Raw genomic sequence first — 23,323 nt, forward strand, 5'->3', positions numbered from 1 at the left:
AAAGCAACAAAATCATCTGGAGTTCCAGATAAGATAATTGCAATTATTAAAGCTTCACATGAAGACTCTTGCAATGCCATAAGAATTGGCGGCAACTGGTTCAAGTCAAAGTCTGATGTAAGACAAGGGGACTCACCATCACTTTTCATCCTGTTCTTAAGCTGAACATTAAGAATGTTAGATAAGTTGGAAGGCATGACATTGGATGATATAGAGTTAAACTCCTTAGCTTATTCATATGACATTAAAGAAATGGTAAATCCATTTGAATTAACGATGATACTCTTTGTTACCTTGGACTTATAACAAAAGCCAAGATGACAAAGTAGTTGCATCTGGGAAAAGGGATAATAGATAAAAGGGTTGGAATGCAGCTGCAGAAAAATCATAGAACAAGTAGAATCTTACGTGTACTTAAGAAGCTTGATCAGTGCTGACAGTTCCATCAAGGATGCCATAAGAAGGCAATGTGCCTTAGTGACAAGTGCTGCATAGAAACTGATGAACTTATGGACTGATAAAAACATTACATTTGGTACCAAAGAGAAAAATGTATCAAGTCGATGTACTAACAGGATTACAGTATGGTCTGGAAGCAACTGCATTAAATTAAAGACATCAGAAGGCCGGAAGCAATAGAGATAAGAGTTCTCTGGAAGATAGCAGGTATAAAGTTAAATTATTTTAAAACAAATGAAGAAGTTAGAAGGAGAGTAAGGGCTTTTCTACATAGTCCTGCAGTGCAGATTATAGGGAGATGAACTGCAGCATATACTAAAGTCGTGTGCTGCAGTTGCCCCATGTACACCTTATAGTGCAAACTAAAGATACTTAGTTCATATTAACATAGTCCCATTACAGTGCAACACTTTAGTGAGTTTTGCAAGTCACATCCCTGCAATCCACACTGTGGGACCATGTGGACAAGCTCTTAGATGTAAACTTAGGGTATGGGGTTGGTTGGCTACAATTGAAAAAATTACCATGGTAGGGGCACGGCAGAAGACAAATAAATGATAGAATCACAACAAAATAATACAAACACAACCAAGGTCAGTCTGACCTAAAGGCTGACCATTGACTAGATGGCAGGACATCATACGCTTAATAATACCCATGCTATAGCGCTCCCATTATCTGTAAAGCTGCTTTGGGATAAAAGAGAGCTAGAGAGCACCTAATCCATAAAAAAGGCATACCTTATTACAGAATTTCTTCTTTCCCCAAGAAAGAAATATTCAGATTTATGGATTCCTATTGCCCTTTTATTTATATTTTTATTTTTTAAGAATGCTGAAAAAAGATAAAATTGTAATTTTGCTCTGGGAAAGCCACCCCTAAATACTGAAAACATCCAAAGCAACTGTAACTTTCATTTGTATTTCACTTTAGATGGTTTTATTCAGAAGCTTCAGTAAACAACTTTTTAATACCATATATCAAACTGAGTTAATCAAATCAGATTAAAACCGAAAGCTCAATTTTTTGTTCTGATAGACTGCAAACTTACAGATCAAAATCTTCTAAGAGCTGCTGTTAGCATCGATGCTGCAGTCTTATTATAGCTGTGACATTTTTATCAGATGTACTTTTCATCTTTCATCAGCAATGCTTACCTTTGAGAAGTCTGTCTTGAGTTTTATTTGTCTTCAGTAAAAGGATGCTACTCATTTGACAACTGAATTCTGTTCTAATTCTTTAATAGGATAAATAGATAAATAATAGGAAATGTTTAAAAAGGCTCAATATATAAGCATTCTGGACATGCATCAGCATTTCCAAGAAAACATTTGCATCTACAGAAGATACATTTTGTACCACCCATGCTTTCCAAACATTAGAAAAACTATCAGTTTGAGTAAAATACCTGTCTGACTCTGATAGGCGCTTGAGTTCAATCAAGCTCATTAATAGAATTTCAACCCTCTGTTAGGGGCAGCACTAGGCCTATGCGCTACTGAAATTCCACTTAATCCTTAAAATAGGGTTACAGTGGAATTTAAGGGATGCATAGGCCTTGCAATGGCCTTCAGCAAGGGAGTGAATTTCACCCTAAGACAAGAGAGACCAAGGGGCCATATTCTCATCTCAGTTAACCAGTGTAAATCCAGAGTGCAACTGCCAAGTATTACTTATTTTATTATTATGAGGTAATAGGAAAATACTTGCTCTTTCTTTACATAATTAATGCACATCTACAAACTGCAAATTCTACGTACAGTATATTCTATGTTGAACCTTTACAAGAACCCCAGAAGCTTGCACAGAAAACCGTGGTGTTGGGAGAATACTGTATGAAAATACTACACAAGATCCCCTTCTGCCCACACCATTGTTTTTTGTGGCACTCTGACATAAATGGCACCAAAAGCCAATGAGCCAAATCCCTGGGTCCAGCCTATGTCATATGAATCCTTATTAAGGCAAATTTCTGCCACTGGAGCAGCCCAAAATAGGCAAAGCCAGAGGCCAAGATATGGACCAATATATACAGGACATGAGAGCTGAGTGTAGGCTTAAATATGCAAATAGCTCTGTGAACAAGGTGAAAACCATGAGGAAAGTCAACTGGGGGAGGACTCAGTGACGTGTGGTATTGGCAATTACAGAACAGCTGCAGTTGAATTTGGTGCTGCTATATGTATTCACACTTACAGTTAATAATAACTATCAAGTTTCCTTCAAGGCCCACTGCAATAGAATGAGCACATAATTATAGATCAGAACGATAACTTCTAGTCATCTCTTATACTCTAAAAATCACAGAGTTGAGCTTTCATGTAATTATACCCTGGCTAGGCAAATGCGATTAGTAATAGCAACTTCTAACAATTTATACATAGTGACATGGACACACAGACCAAAATGAGCACAGTAATATAAAGAAGGAAGAGCAGTTAATGGAAAAACTAGATAGCGAACTATGTCAGCAATTTCCTGCGTTTGATTTAATAATTTCACTTGAATTATTAAAAGCTGCAGCTTGAAAAGCCAATATGGACAGAGTAAATCCACACTCTGCTACTCACACTGAACCCTGCTCTCTCTCTAAGTCTGACCGTTGCCAGGTGCTGCACCAGTACACTGGTGAGTGAAAGGGTATAAGGAGCTGATGATAAACACGGTTTTCTTGTTCACTTGCATCACTAGCAGACCAGAGGAGTTGCAAAAGAAGTTGCTCTGTACCAGCTACCTACAAACTGCATCTCCCTAAGTGCAACAGCAATCATGTTCGCCTGGCATGCCAGGAGCTTTATTTTTTTTAATAAATCACTTTAAATTAAAATAAAATAATAAAATGATTGAAAAGATGTCCTTCAGTGAACAACGCAAACACTTATAAATACTGATTTGCATGCACAAGTTTGGACCTTGCACACAAAATGGTTGCACATGCACATTCAGCTAGTGCAACATAAGTGCCTACAGAGTCTGGCTCATAATGTTCCTACTTTCCTTTCAAGCACTGCTTGATTTTTTTATGCTCCGTTTATGTTCTGTGTAGAGCTACTGAAATTTGGGTGATTGCATAATATTTATCTAACCAACCATGTTTCACAAAACCAAACAAGCATGAAAAGAAAATATCTGGATACTCATAGGCCACAACTGGATCATTGCTCCAAGGAATGTGAGCAGATTGTCCTTTTGCAGTTCTGAATGGGAGAGTCATTCAAATGTGACCTGCCTCCTCCATCCCCATCAGGGAACGAGGCCAAACATGAGTGTCAGTGCAACCCTGTGCACCAACCTGTGCAAAGCCTGGAAGAGGGAGGCAAGTCCAGCCGGCCTTGAGGGACAGGAGCTGCTTCAACCGGGACAGGGATTTTGTGGATCAAAATGGGACAGTCCCTTAATATCTGGCACTGTTGGGAGGTCTGGCAAGGGCTAATAGAACATGGCATTCATTTTGTTAAATTCTACATATATGGATTCCAGCATTTATCTGCATGCATTCCATCTGCATTCATAGTGTTAGTTGTAGCTGTATTGAATGCTGGAGGGATTAGTTGGAGCAATGTGGCAAAGTGCTGACTGTGATATGAAGATGGTGCAGTGCACCTTGAGGGATCAAATATGCCTCATTTTAGCATGGAATTTCTAAATATTTAGGTTGCGTCCATGCATAGGGACACGGGGGTCTTCTTGCCATGGGTATTGCCAGCAATCTGGTGGCATACAGAGTGGTGGTCTCCAGAGTTTACAGAGGGTAAGTGAAGGCAATGTTTCTGGACATCTGGACAAGGGTGAAGAGTGGTAACATTTAGCAAGTCTAGGGTGGTTTGGGTGATGTAGGATGTGTAGGTGAGGTGTAGGAAGCTCCTGTTTGCTATGCCTCACCTAAAACTAACTTAACCCCTGCCAGCTCAATGTGGTGCTCTGTTCCCCTTTGGTGGTGGCTAGGCCACTCAGGGGGTTGAGCCTCCTACAGCAGCAGAGGCTCACGCGTTTTGAGATCCAGAGGTCCCAGATTCAATCCCTGCTGCCAACAACCCATCCAGGGGCCTGGTGTTACACCAAGTTTTGCCTTCACAAAGAGAGGTTAGACTTTATCCTACAGTTCTCATGGGCTCTGTTCCCAAAGTGTTCCATAGCATCCGCGAGGGGAGAGTTTATCTGTACGTGTGTTATTGGCATGCTGGGGCATTGCTAAGAGAGAGCAGAGTTAAGGTTGCATTGTGTGGTGGTGTATACCTTAACTTTATATTTCCTGTTTGTTCAGAGATTTAAGTTTAGCCACTTTCCACATTCTGGAAGGGTACAAGGCCCCACTGGACAACCGTAAATTTTTGTGAACAAAGCTTGAGTTGTACTTAATTTCCTTGTTGTTGTTTTTTTAAATAATTTCTCAGCTTCTCATTTACCACAGCCCTATTCTCCTCTCCACTATCTCTGGCTCCTTGGCAATGATTACCCCACCCATAGAATGCACTGGCTGCCTGTTCATTCTTCACTGCCCCTGCATCATCTCATGTCTCTCTGCCTGTCCTGCAGAGTGCGGTTCTCCCCTCTCCCTATGAAGAGGCAGGTGACAGCATGGGACCTGAAGGCTGAGAACCTTGGGAGAGGAGGAAGGAACAGTGCAGGGACTAGCATGAAATCAGAGGGGATGTTTTTGGTGGGGAGATCAGACAAAGGGGGCATGGTTGTGAGGAGTTTTGGGGGGCAGAAAGCCACCCCAACATCACCCACTGCAGAGCTCTGACCTCTTCCCAATTTTTTCCTGCATAGTTCCAACAGCCCAGCCCCCATATTTCTCTTCCTCATGACTCCAACTCCCACAGTCCCTCCAACTGCTCAGATTTCCCCCAGCACTGCTCCAGTTCCTCCCACATTCCCTCCATCTTCCCCATTTCTGTGACCAACCCACATAACCCACTGTTCTAACCTCTCCACTGCACACACACCTGCTGCTCTGAGCCCACACCACACACACCAGATCTGCCCTCCTCCTTGCCACTCCAATACCCTAGTAGTAAGCTTGGAGGGTCCATGGAGAAGAGGGAAGCTGATGGGACTGTGAGGACTGCATGTACCAGATAGTGATAAGAAGGGACAGGAGGATGGAGAGGCAGAATCCCTCCCTGCCCCAAATCTGGTCCTACTGTATGGGAAAGAGGCTCTGCACATCCACCTGCAATACAGTAGGCTCAGAGAGGTGTAAAGTGGCCCATTCATCTCAAGGAGATGTTCTCAGATGAATGAGAACACCCCATGGAGAGGTATACAATACCTGACACAATAAGAGGTATGAACTGCTCCATTCATCACAGTGGGTGTTCTCCTCCCCTCTCCATACAGCAAATAGTATCCTAGCTAGCACATGATGGGGCAGAGAGGGGATACAGACCCCCAGGGGATCAGGGCCTCCCAGATCCTGGCTCAGACATAGGAAGGCAGGGCAAGAGGCTCAATCTCTTCCCCCTAGATAAGCAAAGAGATGCTGGCTGAGATGGGGGGCGGGATCAGGAGGTGCTAAGACTCCCCAGATTCCAGCTCATATGGATGGTAAGGAGAAAGTCTGAGATACCCACACGAACAGGACCCTCAGATCCCAGCTCATACGGAGGGGAAGAAAAGGGACTCAAACTCCCCCAAATTCTTTTATTTCTGGTATGAAATATAAAATTTTCCCAATGTTTTTGTGATGAGGCTCCAAAATTTTTCACTTTGTTTATGTTACCTTTGTAAAGCTGGCCAAGTACAAGGTGGATAGCATTCTAGGAGCTGTCATAAACAGATAGCTAAGGGTTAATGTTCTTTTACCTGTAAAGGGTTTACACAGGGAACCTGAAACACCTGACCAGAGGACCAATCAGGAAACAAGACTTTTTTCAAATCTGGGTGGAGGGAAGTTTTGGGTGTGAGTTTTTGTCTTTTGTCTTGTGTCTGACCCTCTCGGCTCGGAGAGTGATTTTTCTATCTCCTGGCTTTCTAATCTTCTGTTTCCAAGTTGTAAGTACAAAGATAGTAAGACAATAGGTTTATATTGTTTTTTTTTATTTACATGTGTGTAGTTGCTGGAGTGTTTTAAATTGTATTCTTTTTGGATAAGGCTGTTTATTCACTTTTTTTTCTTAAGCAATTGACCCTGTATATTTTCACCTTATACAGAGACTATTTTTAATGTCTTTTTTTTCCTTTCTTTTTATATAAAGCTTTCTTTTTAAGACCTGTTGGAGTTTTTCTTTAGTGGGGACTCCAGGGAATTGAGTCTGCAGCTCACCAGGGAATTGGTGGGAGGAAGAAGTCAGGGAGAAAATCTCTTTGTGTTAGATTTACTAAGCCTGACTTTGCATACCCTCTGGGTAAGGGGGAAGAGAGATTAGCTCTCTCGGTACTTGTGTTTCCAGGACCTGGAAGCAGGGAATCTCCTAGGGTCATCCAGGGAGGGGAGGAAGTAACAAGGAAACAAGGGGAGGGGGTTATTTCCCTTTGTTGTAAGACTCAAGGCATCTGAGTCTGGGGGTCCCCCAGGGAAGGTTTTGGGGAGACCACAGTGAGCTAGGCACTGTATAAATCCCTGGCTGGTGGCAGCGTTATCAGGTCCAAGCTGATAACTAAGCTTGGAGGTTTTCATGCTAACACCCATATTTTGGATGCTAAGGTCCAGATCTGGGAAAAATTGTTATGACAGGAGCTTTCTATATTTTGGAGCATCATGAGGGCATCTGCTATGGATGTTAGTCTGGTAACAGGGGAGACAGTTTCCATCAGCGGGAAACTGGACTCAGATTTTGCTTGGAAGGAGTCCTGTCTCGCCCATTCTCTGTGATACTGAAAACTATCTCCTATTGATTCCCTGTAAATGCTTCCTACCTGACTCCTCTTCCTGATTTGATCAAACACAGGACAGATAGGGAGTTGGATCCAACCTCAGATGAGGAGGTAGATGGTGTCATACAGTGTAATCAGGGAAGCAGGTTGAGCAAAAGTAGTTTGCGTTGATGAGTTGATGGAAAATTAGGAGAATGTTTAATTTACACACAGAGTTGCACTTTAGCTGCAGCCCAGCAACTTACTGTACTTCCACATACAGATTTGCCAATGTATAGTTGTACCCAGTTCCTGACCTGAAACAACCTCTTGAACTCTGTGGGAGCAGAGATTTCCTTCCAAAAGAGACAAATTATGTGGTGATTCTATGACAATGGCAAGCATCTATTAAGGACCAGGATGAAACTGATAAATGTATTTATGTATCCTAACCCCATACAAACCCCAGTAGATGCTGGAGGTCTATGTGGTAAAATGGAAGGTCCTTGGCACATGTATCACTGACTAAATTGAGCATTTTTTGAGAGCCCCTTATTAACATTTTCGCAGCATGCCCCTACCTATTCTTAAAAAAGCCAGATCTCACTATATTGAAATCATGCCAGTTATTCAATTGCTCATCTTCTTGTGACATCTTAGCCATGTGTCTTCTAAAATCACCACACCAATTCAGTATTTATTTGATGTAAAATATCAGCAGCCAATTGAAAGAATTGTCTACTCTGACACTTCATATTTAGGAGCTGTATTCAGACTGCTTGCCAATAATGAATGAATTTTACCAGCCCTTCATGCTCTTAACCATAAATAACCCTCAGAAGCCTAATTTAGAGACATACATCTCACTTGCTTAATATAAACATTGTCTCCTAAATTACTCCTTTCTCCATAAACAGCCTACACTACAGAGCACTTAGACATCATTCCTAACTAACTAATATAGATGGACTTTGAATTATTTTTGTACTCGTGGTATTGCCAGAAGTCATTCATTGTCTGCAGACTTGAATTCATTCTAGAATACAGTTGGATGCTTCAAAAAGTTATCAGAGATGCAGGCATAAAATTAGATAAAGTATAGGGCCGTCAAGCAATTAACAAATTAATCACGAGATTAAAAAATTATTGCAATTAATCGCACTGTTAATATTAGAAAACCATTTATTTAAGTATTTTTGGATGTTTTCTACATTTTCAAATATATTGATTTAAATTACAACACAGAATACGAAGTGTATAGTGCTCACTTTATATTTATTTTTATTACAAATATTTGCATTGTAAAAAAAGAAATAGTATTTTTCAATTCACCTAATACAAGTACTGTAGTACAATCTTTTTATCATGAAAGTTGAACTTACAAATGTAGAATTATGTACAAAAAACTGCATTCAAAAACAAAATAATGTAAAACTTTAGAGTTAACAAATCCACTCTGTCCTACTTCTTGTTTAGCCAATGGCTCAGGCAAACAGGTTTTTTTATATGTGCAGGAGATAATGCTCCCTGCTTCTTGTTTATAATGTCACCTGAAAGTGAGAGCAGGTGTTTGCATGGCACTGTTGTAGCCGGTGTTGCAACATATTTATGTGCCAGATGCGCTACAGATTCAAATGTCCCTTCATGCTTCAACCATCATTCCAGAGAACATGCCTCCATGCTGATGACGGGTTGTGCTTGATAAAGATCTCAGGAAGTAGTGCGGACTCATCATCTGAGTCAGATGCCACCTGCAGAAGGTTAATTTTCTTTTTTGGTTGTTCAGGTTCTGTCCTTTCTGCATCAGAGTGTTGCTCTTATAAGATTTTTGAAAGCATGCTCCACACCTTGTTCCTCTCATATTTTGGAAGGCACTTCAGATTCTTAAACACTGGGCCAAGTCCTGCAGCTAGCTATCTTTAGAAATCGCACACTGGTACCTTATTTGTGTTTTGTCAAATCTGCAGTGAAAGTGTTCTTAAAATGAACAACATGTGTTGGGTCATCTTCCAAGTCTGCTATAACATGAACTATATGGCAGAATGCAGGTAAAACAGAAAAAGAGACATACAATTCTCCCCTCAAGGAGTTCAGTCACTAAATAATTAATGCATTTAATTAATTTTTTAACGAGCATCATCAGCATTGAAGCATGTCCTCTGGATTGGTGGCCAAAGCTTGAAGGGCTTTGTTTAGCATATCTGGCATGTAAATACCTTGTTTAGCATATCTGGCATGTAAATACCTTGCAATGCCAACTACAAAAGTACCATGTGAATGCTCGTTCTCACTTTCAGGTGATGTTGTAAATAAGAAGTGTGCAGTATTATCTTCTGTAAATGTAAACAAACTTGTTTCTCTTAGCAACTGGCTGAACAAGAAATAGGACTGAGTGGATTTGTAGGCTCTAAACTTTTACATTGTTTTGTTTCTGACTTCAGAAAAAAAAATCTACATTTGTAACTTGCACTTTCAGGATAAAGAGATTACTCTACAGTACTTGTATGAGATGAATTGAAAAATATTTTTTGTTTATATTTTTTACAGTGCAAATATTTTTAATCAGAAATAAACACAAAGTTAGCACTGTACACTTTGTAACCTATGTTGTAATAGAAATCAATATATTTGAAAATGTAGAAAACCATCCAAAATCTTTAATACATTTCAACTGGTATTCTATTTTTTTTTTAATCATGATCAATTTTTTGAGTTAATTGCGTGAGTTAACTGTGATTCATCGACAGCCTTAATAAATTATAATAATCCACTGGAAGGAATGTGTGAAATATAAGGATTGACAGTTGTCTAGCTGAATGGTCATTAATAAAGCAAGGACATGAAAGTTCACATGGCAAAACATTTCAATTTCTCTAAAACAAAATCAAACTGAATCCTTACCATTTTAAATTATTTTAATTGATACTGTATATTGAAAATATATTGCAAGTACAATCCAGCAGTTTGTATTTGTGAATACTCATGACCCATACTCATAACAAATACTCATAACTCCCCATCTGATTCCTCCCCCTCTTCATCTCTCCTCTCCCTTCCTATTTTTCTCCCTTCTCTCTCTCTTCCCCTTCTGCCCTCTTAGTGACACTGGCAGTAAATCATTCTTTCAGCAGCTCATTGGCAGTTGGCAGGGATAGTGACATCACTGGGTGTCTCAAGGATCAGGGCTGAAATTCTGCCATAAAAAATGTCTCCCACCTTCCTCCTCTTGTTCCTTCTTCTCCTTGTCTCACCTATTTCACTCCTCTGCTGCTGCCTTATGAGCAGCTCAGTGGTGAGTGATAAGACTGTGACATCAGTTAGGCCATTACTTCTCTCTTCTACTTTCTTTCTTCTCCTCAGTATATTTGCATAATAAAACCCTTATAGAAGACAACTAGAGTTGTGTCTGCTTACACCAGAGCAGAATTTGTCCCCAAAAGAGTAGTTAGTTGCTTTCCTATTACCCTGTAATCTTGCTAATTTAGGTCCTAGGCATGCAAACACATAAGTAACCGGCTTGAGCCAGGGAAGCTAATGATCCAACCAGCAGACCAAATTCAGTGATCAATCCTGGTCACGTGCCACCTGAGGCATGTTGCGCACATCCTAAAAAGAAGATTGAGCCCCCTCATCATCCTTGCCCAGACACAAGCACCAAACACAATCTTACCCTAAGTCAAAAAACACACACACATAAATCAAGGGTACTGCGTCACAAAATGTACTGTGATCACTGCATTTTTGTGATATTTCATAATGTTCAGTTAAACCTACTGTGGAATATTTTGAAAAAGTAATGAAGTCTAAACAACATGAGTCCTCATCACAAAGCTCTTCAACTAAATCCTTGCTATTTTTTTGTGTAAGTTAAAAAGCATCTGTAGATTAATGAGATCCAGCTTAATAAAATACAGCTCTACCCCACTAGGCATAATCTAGTTTTGTTTTTGTCTCCACTCAATCCTTCATCAGGTTTTTCTTTTCCTCAAAATGTGAACACATAAAACTGGTCTGTCACAAAAGATAAGACTTGATCCTCCACCCTTATACAGCAGTTCATGCTGTAATAACTCCATTGACTTCAGTGGAGTTACACTAGTATAAAACCAGTATAACAGGGTCAAGAACAAGGCCCATGTTGACATGACTTTGGACACTACCATATCTAAGACTATCTTTTAAGTTGCACTCTGCTTCACCAGTAGCCAATATGTCATATGGTGTAGGGATTGGTGCACTGTATCAACAATTTTCTATGTTATCTGAGGTCTTGCTGTAGAAAATTCATTACAATGGTTACAGATAAGTTAGAATACATCCATATAAGAAAGTTTAACTCATTCATCTATCAGGCTGCCCCTGGAGTACCTATTCAAGAAACATGACTTAGTAAGGATCAGGGGACTGAGCCCTTAAGTAAGTAGGAACCATCAGAAACCACAGGAAAATTTCCACTGGAATAAGAGCAAAACAATGTTTTAAAATGGCTGAATAATTTTATGTTTTCAACACATGTAAGTTTTAGGATCAGATTGTGCCAGGCCCTTTCTCTGTTCTACAGGAAGCGAGAGAGCAAAAAATAAAAAAATATATATAACCCATTTCCCCTCCCGCCACCACATTCTCCAGAGGACTAAGCGCCACTGTACCCATTTCAGACATGATTCCCAGAGGTCTTGTTGGGATAATGAGCCTTCACACACTTTCAACATTCACTTATAAATATATGCCACAACTGAATCCTTAACATTTATGCAAATAGGCCCAAACCAACTCCTATTGAAATCAAAGAGAATCTTCCCACTAACTTCAATGGAACAAAATCAGCTTCGGAGTATGGCATAAACCCATTTATTTAATTAGGCAATTACCTCAAGACTTAATCATAGGTTCAATTATGTTTCTTTGCCACATAATTGCAGAGTTTTGAATCTTTTTTATATTTTGTTTGGCACTGATCAGCTGCTTTTTGCACATGTGCTTGGGACAAATGTGCAGGATGTATTAAGCATATCAGACTATTGAAGTGGGGTGACATCAGTGCTGAGATCAGTAAGACAGGTAAATATTTAGATCCAGAATGTGTGGCAGACTCACATACTATGAAAGATATCCTAATATTGCTATATGAGCTAAAACGTTAAACAGCAAGTCACATTAGTGATTGATACCTCCAAGCCTAACACAGCACTCCCAGGCACACAATCTGAACTGACAATGGTTGCTCATGACCAAGGCTACAGTTAACAAGATTTTAAAGTATCTGAAGTCCACAATATATGAATCACTCTAAGGCAAAAACAGGGTTTTCTAAGATGAATTTATTTGGGACGTCATTCTGAATAAACAGGGCTTGATTCTACTTTCATGCCAATTTTATGTCAGTATAATGCCTTTGACTTCAATTCCAATGAAGTTAATTCTCATTTACACTGGTGTATGTTAGAAGAAAATTAGACTAAACAGTGTGCACAGCCAGTGATATATATAATATTTCCTCTTGTAATAGGAGAAAGTAAAATTCAGAAAGCATACAGAGGTTAAATATTAGGAGCCATACATCGAGCTAGTATAATTTATTATGCTATGTTAATTTCAATGAAACTAAAACAGCTGAGTATCTGGTCACAGATATCCTGAGTTATTATTGAATTGTTATTGTTGCACAGATTATGGAGCTGATCCTGCATCCATCCATCTACATTGAGCCTAAGGGGTAATAGCAAAGTTTCCTACATCGCAACATTTGTGAAAAGAGGTACTGCTAGTGAGGAAATGTTAATCAGCAACCTATAGAAAATTCCAGGGGACACACATACAGCTCACCCACCTCTACTCACCCCAAATTTGTGACATGGTACAATAGTGGGAAAGGAGGCATGATATAGCTGAAAGGAAGTGTGATGATGGCAAGTCTCCTTCTGCCAGACCCTACTTTACAATGTAGGGCCAATTGCACTTTGTTAAATTGATACACTTGAACTTAATTAATCCACTGATTTCAATGGTTTTACTCTAAATGTACAGTGGTATAAATGAGAGCAGAGTTTAACCCCAGCTAAAGTGCACAGAGAATTTACATTAGTATAACTGAGAACAGAATTTAGTCCCAAGAGAGGTCCCACCGTGGACATTTTGTTAAAGCGTTACAACTGAATACCTGCCGGTGTAACTGGAGATATTCATCTGAGGCAGCTGGTAATAAACAGGATGGGAAGTAGGGTATTCACTTGTCTGAATATGTATCTTTTCCTTCCATACTCATGCATCTATGCTCTCCCTCATCATTTTTAATCAGTGTAGGATCCTGTCCTATGTTTTACTATTTATCAATATATTTAAAAAATAATTTTGAATCTTTCCCAAACAAAAGAGTGAATTCTTCTGAAACTGGAAGACTGCACTGGAAACACATACATCATGCAGGCACACACAAAATACTGACCGACAGCATGAGACATACTAGCTGAATAAGTGCTAACATTAGAAACATTTCCAAAAAGGCATTTACTCTTATAGGGATGATCTTGTGAAGAAATTCCCAGTTACCAAAATCTTTCCTCATCCTGAGTCCACACTTGAAAGACAAGGTGAGAAAACTGGAAGGCAATACATAATTTTGTATGGTTTACTATAGTGCAATAACCCTTAGTCCCACAGCATTATCTTTTTAGGACAGGTGTGTATTGTAGAGCAACTGTTCAGTTTGTTTAGTTGGTTGTTTTTAAAAAATCTCTTAAGTCCCTTATCTAAAATAGGTAGCACTTTTAAGATACTTTTTTGCTTGTAATGCAAACTGTTGCCACAAATATTTGAGCGGCGTTCTCTGGAGCCTCAGTCTTCACCTCAGGATTCTCTGGTATGGGTGCAGACTTACTTAAGAAATTCAATTAAATGCATTGTTTTTAATAATAGTAGGCCAGCGTCAGCTTCCCACCCCCTCCTCCCCAAGGGCTGACCGAGCTCCATTCAGTCCAATGGCAAGCCTCCAGGGGGAGCTGGCTCGGGCCCAGTCCTTGCCCAGATGAAAGTTCCCTAGACTTCAGAGGAAGTTTTGCCTGAGTAAGGGCTGAGGGTCCAAGGCCGTGCAGGAACGGGTAGCGCCTCGGGCAGGAAAGAGGAGGGAGGAAACACCCCCACACACACACCCACACCCCGCTGACACTCACGGGCACTGCGGTTGGGGCTCGGGGGCAATGCCAAGCTGCCCGCGCGCCGCTCCTCCTCCCGGCACTTTAGCACCGCGGACAGCTCCCGCCGCTCCTCCTGCTTCTCGCCGCCTGCCACCCAGGCGCCCGGGGCAAGCGCGGGGCCGGCGGGCGCTGCGGGGGGCGCCCATTTGTTCCGGCCGCGGCTTTTGGCGCCCCGAAGTTTGCCGCGGCCGTGAACGCTCCTGCTCGCCTCCTGCGCGGCTCCCGGCTCCGAGCTGAGCTGCACCACCGTGTTCCGGGACCTGCTGAGAGCGGAGGTGACCGAGCCCATGGCGGCGCGCTGGCCGAGGCAGGGAGAGAACTTGGCCAGGTGCGGGCACCTCGCCCTGCCCGGCTCCTCCCCGCCGCTGGGCCAGGCAGGCGCTTCCTCTCCCGCGCCCCGCTGCTTTCCGAGCCAGCGAGGGGCGAACGCCGCTTCCCAGCTCGCTGCCCCCAGCTGCGGCTCCCCCGCCGGGCAGCAGCACGGCTCGTCCTCCTGCAACGCAGCCTCGCTAGCCTCCCGGAGCAGCGCCCTGGCTCTGCACAGCAGAAGTTTGTCCCTGTCCCGGAGAGCCGGCGGGGGATCGCTCTCGCTTGTCTCTTTAGGGGGGGGGAGAGGGGGGCTCAGTGACAGCCCCACCCCCGGGCTGTAATCGCTGGTAACAGAGGCCAATCCGCTGCACACCCGCCCTCCTTGTTGGGGCACATTGTGAGCCCTAGTCGTCCTCTCCCTCCTCCGCACCCCAGCTGCAGCGGGCTGGCGCTTGGGAAGCAGGGCGAAGACTTTGCATTTTGTTTTCTCACTGTGAGCTCGCCTCTGCCGCCCGCCCGCCTGCGCTCCTAGTCCCAGGGGAGCTGCTGTTCCTGGAGGAGCTGTGGTAGCCCCGGCTGGCTTTTTCCTCCTCTCCTCCCTCCTCCCCCACGACAGGGGCGCCCGAGCTGCTGCAAGGCGCCTGCTGAGGGTGGAGTCAGACTGGAGGTGGCTGCGGCTCCCCCCACCCCCGCCTCTCGTTCTCCCCTTTATAAAAGTGGAGAGGCTCATGGACTTGCTCCCTCCTGGGCTGGGAAGTGGAAGAAGCCAGTCAAGAAACGCTGGACATCTTCTAAACACCCGCTCAACCCTTCTGGAGCCCAGCCCAACCCCTTTCTGCATTTGGGGCTGAACAGGCAGTTAATTCAGAATTTGAGACTATAGGATCCCTTTGAGAATACAGAATCCACCCTTGATCCATTTCAGGCCAGGAGCAGTCTAATACGCCAGTGAGGAATGGGCAGTGTAATAAAAGAGTAGGAGTAAAAAAATAATGGCTAGGCCTGGGATGGCTTTGAAAGATGTGATCATACTGCTGGTAAGACACCAGGAGTAAAGTAACATTTTTGCAATTTGTTGCTGCCTTTGTCTTTGGATGTTACATTTATTGTAAAAACAGGCAACGAAAGAGAAAAAAATAGCTTCTGTGACTTCTGTCATGATTATAAGCAAAGAGGAAAAATAACCCAGCAATTAGGAATGTCTAAGGTTACCATAGTAATGTGGACACACACTTTCCATATTTTGTATTATTTCTCCTGTTTCTTTACAAACACTTGCTGTGCAAGAACTAGCATTAACATTAAATCAATAACAATACAATTACATCAACAAAAAGGAATCCCAGCAGTTCATGGCAGCCCATCATTCCCTGTGTAGACTCTCTTCCCCTTTCCATTCATATAAAGAACCCATCCTCTCCTAAAGAGCCTTATTTCCTTCTCCTAGCTCCCAGTTCTGAGAGCAGCAGGCTCATTTCTCTCTTCTATTATTATGCTGTTATGGTTGAGAGCAAGGCTTCCAAGACAACTCAGTACTGACGTATGCAGCTGTCAATGGGAATTTCCTTTGCTAGGGAAGTACCCTATATCTGGACAAACAGTGCTTTAGTGAATAAAAAGCTAAAGGACAGGATTAGATCAACAGCCTTTTCTTTCTTTGCCCTATGCATTTAGTTAATTGTGTTTTCTCTCAATTTTTCTGTCTCTGTATCTTGTCCTTGGTTCTTCCTTCAGGGATCAGAGCCTCAGCAGCAGAGATCATATAACAGGTGGTGAAAATATCTCTCTCCCTGAGGATGTTGCTTCACCAAGAGGGACTGTACTTTTTATAAGCACATAAAGAGAATGAAAAAAAATCTCTTTGTGAATGACACTACCATTTCCCAGTTTCATTTTCAGGTGAGACACAGGAGTTATTGATTATATTTATTTTAAAGTATTCACTGAAAACATAAAAATGATATAAAGTGAGTGAAGGGGGGAGAACAAATTATCTATTCAGTATATAGCAGTGTTATGAGATTATAAGTGGCACCTATGTTAAAGTTGCAAAGTAAAGCTTTCTAGAGTTAGGAAAGTCTAAAATTAAATGTACCTATGCAATCTTAAATCTGCCAGTATGTATGTATGCGTTGTGGTACAGTCTTTAATTGCATTATCACTATGACACTGCACCCTGTATTCATCACAGTGATATTAGGATATGATTATGACATAATTATAATGAATTTTATACAAGACAAATCATGTGAGATGCCATTTAAAAGGTTATGATTTGGTGAATACGATTATCCTATTTGTATGCATGTATCCTTTTTGTATCTGAAGTTAGGAATATTGGCTATGTATCTGTATTTCAAATGTAGTTACACCTAGATAATGCCCACTAGACAAGAGGTTTTCTGTCTAGATAGGTAGGTGGGGAAGGGCCTATTCAGGGCAATGAGCCATTAGGGAAAAAAACACAGGCCTTAGGAGAAGCTTATCTCACCCCTGGGGAGTCTTCCTGAGAAGGCTACAGACAGCCTGCAAGTAATGGCTGCTATGAGTCTACAATGACATGTGATGTGACCACGTCTCTAGACTCTATCTTGGGATGTCAGTGTTTTTCCACAGACCAGTCTGGGAACCAAGCTTTGAAACAAAGGGTTCCAGTCACATGCAAAAGCTAAATAAGGTGAGAAGTGATATCACAAGAAGACTCCTGGAAACACCTGAGGAACAAAGACTGAACTGAGGGAAGTGCTGGACCCAGACTAAAGGGATTTGTAGCCTGTGAATGAAACACCTGGGGATTCCAAGCTGTAAAGCAAGTGCAGCTTGTCCCTTAAAAATCTGCAGCCTGCTTGCATCATCTCTTTGGGTATGAATAGCAGTTTCTGACCCTATCTAGTTAGTATATTATGTTTAATTTTCATTTTTTGTTTATTTGCTAGGTAATCTGCTTTGATCTGTTTATTAACTACAAAAGATGGATTATAAAAGTGATAGCAAACTTGTTTTTACTTTATCTAAACCAGTGTCTGGGAATCATAACCCAGGGGCAAAAGGCTATTACATATTCCTCTCCATATTGAGGGAGGAGGTGAATTTTATGAGTTTATGCTGTACAGTTCCCTGTGCAGCACAAGACAGTAGAATTTTGGGTTTGTACTCCCGAGGGGGTGCGTGCCTGAAGAGCTGGGATTAGGTTTCCCATGCAGGGGCTGGTCAGAGAGCCTGGCTGTAACTACAGCTGGTTATGTCCCTACCCTGTATGCTGGTGAAAGTGCAGGCTGGAAGGCTTTGTAGTTCTCACAGCAATATGGTGAGAGAAGCAGCTCAGACTGGTGGGTCAGAGGGCTAAGTGGTACTCCACTTACAGCTGGCACCCCAGGGGGAATCCATCACAATCACATGCTTTTTTTTCTTGTTTGGGTCATCAGCAGCATTTCACCCCAAGGATCTTAATATACTCAGCACTGAGTTATGATAATTGGGCTACACATTTACCCTAACTATAAGATCAATTGTAAAAGATATTTCAAAATTCATAAAATTCTACAATAATCTATACAAACAAGTGCTGATGGAGAGTAGGCCAAGTTGTTTTCAATAATGAAACAGGTGCAAGAGAACCAGACAGAGAAACTAAATTAAGAAAAAGAAAAAATCACCCCACATTAAAATGATTCAAGGACTATGTTGAAGTCATGCTTGGTAAAAACAAGATATGCAACCAGAAATTAATGAAACAACATTGGTGTGTTGGATATTTGTCTAATTAGTGAACAAGTAATGATGATGTTGTATACCACAGCACTCCATTTTTGGGTCCTTAAAAAACAGACATAAGAAAGATGAAAGAATAGAGAGGCTACTAAAGCAAGTTTCACTATCAGGGATGCCCCCCCCCATTCTCTCCTGGGACCCTAGGACTTCATCACCCTGCTCCTGAGAGCTGTCTTGACCAGACCAGGCCAGAGAGAGGGACCCAGATAAGATCACCCCAGCTGAATCCCAACCATCACCTGGGATTAAATGGAATCTGACTAGCAGCAGCAGCAAAAACATCTCCAGCACATCTCAACTAACTTCTCTTTTTCCCCAAAAGTTACTGCCACCTTTGATACTAACCAAGAGACTGTCCAACAAGTGGTGGGGGGAGGGAGCGAGTTCCTTCTAAAACTCTCTCCAACTGAAGGGAAACAAAAATAGTAAAATCAAATCTTTACTTATTACTTTACATTTCAAATGATTCAACTCTTTTAATTCTTTTTTCTATCTTTAATAAAAGTTTACAAGGATTTTTAATGGTGTTTGACATGGTACTAAGCAGGCAGAGGTTTCTGTATCTCAAACCCTGGACCTCATTTAACACCCTTCAATCTTGGTCAGCGAATAGGTTATGTTAACACCTTTGTCCTATCTACTCCACAGTGGTGGATTTAGAGTTAGTGGGGCCCTATGCTCAACTTCACTTTTGGGGTCCGTCCTTGGGACCCAGCCAAGAAAAATAATATTCTCTCTTATCTCCCCCGACACTCATTTTTCATGCTTTTTTCTTCATTGTCCTCCTATAAGTAATAGGAAGTAAATGAAAATAAAGTGAGGTACCTTGATTGTTTTTGTAGTCTAACTTATTTTTCCACAGACCACTTTAAAATCGCTGAGTGTCTCGGCAGACCACTTAATGATCTTTCCAAATATTGTTTGTACCATTAGCTAACTATTGTAAAGTGCTTTGGATAAGCGTGCTTTGTAAAAAATGTTGGGGTATGGGGTCTGGTAGGAAGTTAGGGTGCAGGAGGGGGCTGAGGCAGAGGGTTGGGGGGTGTAGCGTTTGGGGCAGGTCCCATTTCATGTGAAGGGTGCAGGTGGGGATGTGGGGGTGTGTGCAGGAGTCAGTGTGGGCAGAGGGTGTGGGGGGTTGCAGGAGTCAGGGCTGGGAGTGTGTGAGGGGGTGCAGGAGTCAGGGAGGGCAGGTGGCTAGGTGTGTGCGAGGGGGGTGCAGGGTCCGGGAGGAAGTTAGGGTGTAGGAGCGGGTTGGGGTGCAGGGTCTGGCCAGGAGTTAGGATGCAGGAGGGGGCTCAGAGTAGGGGCAGCAGGTTGGGGTGTGGCACGCTTACCTGGGGAAGCTCCCATTTGGTGTGAGAGGTGCAGGAGCTCCCATTTGGTGCCCAGGGTTGGATGAGGATGTGGGGGGGGGCACAGGAGTCAGGGCATGGGGGGGCTGAGTATGTGTCAGGGAGGGCAGAGGACTGGGAGTGCAGGGGCCCTGCCTTTGCTCCATCCTGCCCCAATTCCACCCCCTTCATCAAGGCGCCACCCCGCCTCTTCTCCTCTTCCTCCCCAGAGCATGCTGCAGCCCTGCTCCTCCCCCTCTCTCCCAGAGTGACCTGAGCATCAATAAACAGCTATTTGGCAGCAGGGGAAGCACTGGGAGAAAAGCGGAAGGGGAAGAACGTGGCATGCTTGGGGGAGAGGTGGGGGAAGGGGAGCTTGACTGCAGGTGAGTGCAGAGCCTGCAGCAGGAGCTGGCAGGACCAAGCTTCTGCCCCCACAACTGCCTGGCCCCATGCCAGGGCACTCTGTGTTTCACTGTGAATCCACCTCTGCTATGCCATCTAAATTAATACAACAGACCTATACTACACACACTCTACAGCCAGCTAAAGGAATAACATATAGCAAAAGTAGACTGTTGTCCTCTTTGTGGACCAGATTCTGAAAGAGGAGATGACAAACACTTGGGGGGGGGGGATAGCTCAGTGGTTTGAGCATTGGCCTGCTAAACCCAGGGCTGTGAGTTCAATCCTTGAGGGGGCCACTTAGGGATTTGGGGATTGGTCCTGCTTTGAGCAGGGGGTTGGACTAGATGATCTCTTGAGGTCCCTTCCAACCCTAATGATTCTATGAACACTTTGCCAGTGGTGTGTATAACTATTTGTGAAAGTCATTGCGCAATGAGTGTAAGGATTATTGAGTTCTGTTCCTAGTTCTGGGAGGGAAGTGTTGTCTAGTAGTTAGACCAGTAGTTACAGTCAGCATAGGTGAGTACACAAAGCTGGCAGCTTCATCCTGAAAGTTAGTGTGGCAAAGTGGCTTTAACTTGGGGCTGTCATATAACAAGATATAGATTCTAGTCCCAGCTCTGCCTGAAGGGACCTTGTGCAACCACTCTTTTCTTATTTCTAAAATGAGTGGAAGATATTTTGCCCACCTTCTAAGGTAAGAAACCATAGTCAGTAATAAGGGTGGTGATGAATGGCACAGAAATATTTTCACCAGTCAGCCGAAGTGAGACCTTGGCCAAATGATAGCTAGAGAGAATCTCTCTGTGCATTAGATTTTGCCCCTTATATTGGCAGGCATAACAGGGCTGACAAATATATGGGAGAGTGACACTGTTAGGGGACTGAAGAATGAGCAGGAGTGAGGGGAAGGAAGAGCAGGGGCAGACAAAAGAGGACCGTGGATAGTCCCCCAGAAATACTCCCATATGGAGGAGCCCACAAATGCTAGAACAGCTGAGATTCACTGGAAAGTCTTTCCTTGTGATAAAGAGCAAGATCCTCAGCACAGAAAGGAAGCAACTTTGTTGTGGCAGAACTAGCCCCTGCACTCTGGATCGATCTGCTGCTCTAGTTCTCCCTATGGCCCCTCTAGAGAAGCAGATCTCAAACCACAGGGGGAGCCAGAGTACTGGTGCAGCAGGGCAGGGCTCCTAAGTCAGCTGCTTCTTATGTTGACAACCAAGGGGTTCGGCAGCAAGTTTGTGTGTTACACAATAAACATTTTTAAAATCCATTGCCCCAAAATGTTATTGAATTTGCAGGGGCACTAAGGCATACTTCACCTGAAATTTTGTACACACAAAACCCTCCCCAAAATGAACATAACCCTAATTAGCTAAAATGGTCATAACAATTATGATAAACACATGAAAAGTTAATTGTATATAAGTATTCCCAAGAATAACAGCCACACTTCATATAATCTATAAAAATCCCCTGTGGTTATGGAGAGATGTATATTATACTGATTCTGTGGTCTAGTTTCCATATATCTTTTCCATCAGAGCAGTTGTTTATTAGAACATGCTATATAGTTCTTATTTCACTCCAGTTAACAGCCTTTTAAAACTTAGATCCTGCAATACTAAAACTAATGTAAGGCTTTTATGCAAATAGGACTTGTTTACATGGATTTCTATTTCTTCTATTTTGGCTCATGGTGAAGACAGTGTATAAATCACTGCTCACAAACAATTCCTTAGGCTGAATGAGTTAATTCTGTCATGGTCAGGACTCAAACCTACATCTGCTGTGTAAGTTAACAATTCATAAATTCCAAGTCCTGAAAGGACAATCATGTTCAAACAATCATGACCACAAAGAAACTCAAACTTTCAGTCTTCCAATCTAACATTAGATGCCTTATCTATTAGGCTATAAAAACAACAAAAATAAGTACTCCTTAAATAAATAAAATATTAAAAGCATGCTTTGGAAGTAACCAGCTCTAATCCATTGTGGGTCTTTCCCAATCTGCTCTAAAACAAAGTTCACTCACACACACAGCATCACAAACTCACCCCATTCCTGGGGCTAAGTTTTATTACACATAAGACAACACAATTCACCTTTAAGTTTTCTATCCAGGCTTGGCCATTCCTAGGGTTCTCAGACCTGCACTGTCCATCTCCTATACTCACTCTAGACAGCTACTCCATCTTCCCTTACATATAGATAGGTTAATAAGCTACCTGCCTACACTACATTACTCTGGGACCCTTCCACCTCACAGAGTCCTAGACGCCAGCTCCAGCCCCAGCCATAATGGATACACCACAATTAAACAGCCACTTAGCCCAAGCCCTGCAAGCAGGGGCCAGCCACAGGAGTGTAATTGTAGTGTAGACATACTTAAAGAGTCAGCAGAACCCACTTAACTCTTTCCCAGCAGGATCAACACCTGCTAATAAGATGAGGCATTTGATGTTAACAACAACTTTGGGCCAGATTTTTAAGGGCATGTAAGTGCCTAAAGATGCAGCTCAGTGGGAATCTAGCATTTGAAAATCCAGAAAGCATCCATCTGCATCCTGAGGTGTGCAAGTACCTTTGAAAATCTGGTCCATTATCTCTAAAAAGAAAGAGTTTAGATTATATACTCATCATCTGCTTCACATATTTAGCATACTGCAGTATTTCACCTACATGTATGTGATTACTATGTTTTATACACATATATCAAAATCAGAGTCACAATTAGAACACTGGATCTGAAGTGACACTGCCATTTAACAGTGGAATAGCCCAGGGCTATTGTCCATATGTGCTGCAGTCATGAGATCTGAAACTGCGAGGATCACTGAGGACACAGCTGAGTATGTTCAAACTATAAATCTTTATTAGCAGAAGTTAACAACACACGTGTACTGTGGCTTAAATGGATCTGAGCTCTGTCCTGTATATGTATATTACAGACCAGTCAGCTTAATTTCTGTACCCGGAAAGATAATGGAGCAAATAATTAAGCAATCAGTTTGCAAACATCTAGAAGATAATAAGGTGATAAGT

The 23,323-nt window shown here is 42.3% G+C and overlaps 1 protein-coding gene across 1 annotated transcript in view; it reads right to left on the reverse strand.

The window, feature by feature from the left end:
* The window catches only part of PDE1C (phosphodiesterase 1C), a 566,690-nt gene extending 552,218 nt beyond the window's left edge, over nt 1–14,472 (reverse strand). The window contains exon 1 of the mRNA XM_030551321.1: nt 14,427–14,472. The gene's annotated coding sequence lies outside the window, so the exon portion shown is untranslated. The remainder of the gene's footprint in view (nt 1–14,426) is intronic.
* Nucleotides 14,473–23,323: the final 8,851 nt, after the last annotated feature.

This window comes from Gopherus evgoodei, chromosome 2 (assembly GCF_007399415.2).
Source record: "Gopherus evgoodei ecotype Sinaloan lineage chromosome 2, rGopEvg1_v1.p, whole genome shotgun sequence".
Taxonomy (NCBI): Eukaryota; Metazoa; Chordata; order Testudines; family Testudinidae; genus Gopherus; species Gopherus evgoodei.